We start from the raw sequence: 373 nt of genomic DNA, 5'->3' as shown, positions 1-373 counted from the left end.
ACGGGGTTCATAAGGGAGAAGTTAGGGTGTATGAGGGTGTGGAGCGGGGGATACTAAGGGAGGAGGGGGCTTGGGGGCATGAGGGGGAGGGGGGAATAACATAACGCAAGCTGACAACGCGCGCATGACCACACACGCCCCTCCTCTCTGCCTTTCATGCTTATCCCTCTCGTGCAAAACCTTCCTTTCACACTCTTGTTCGTACGGCCACCTTTGTCGCTATTATCTGACAGGCAGTTTTCTGTGTTTCTAATGCTATTTATCATTAAGAAAATCTAAGTTCCTTTTCGTGCTATTCTACAAAAAATAGGTGTCTTCTTTCTTCTTCTTTGTCTGGAGAGAGCTGGTCTGTCAACATCTATGAAGCTCGCCT

General features: G+C 48.3%; 1 protein-coding gene across 1 annotated transcript in view; it reads right to left on the bottom strand.

The window, feature by feature from the left end:
• Positions 1-373, bottom strand: part of LOC119581629 — a gene marked incomplete in the record, with an annotated part of 75,999 nt that overhangs the window by 10,235 nt on the left and 65,391 nt on the right.

This window comes from Penaeus monodon, chromosome 15, assembly GCF_015228065.2.
Source record: "Penaeus monodon isolate SGIC_2016 chromosome 15, NSTDA_Pmon_1, whole genome shotgun sequence".
NCBI lineage: Eukaryota > Metazoa > Arthropoda > Malacostraca > Decapoda > Penaeidae > Penaeus > Penaeus monodon.
This window is presented reverse-complemented; position numbering and strand designations above follow the sequence as displayed.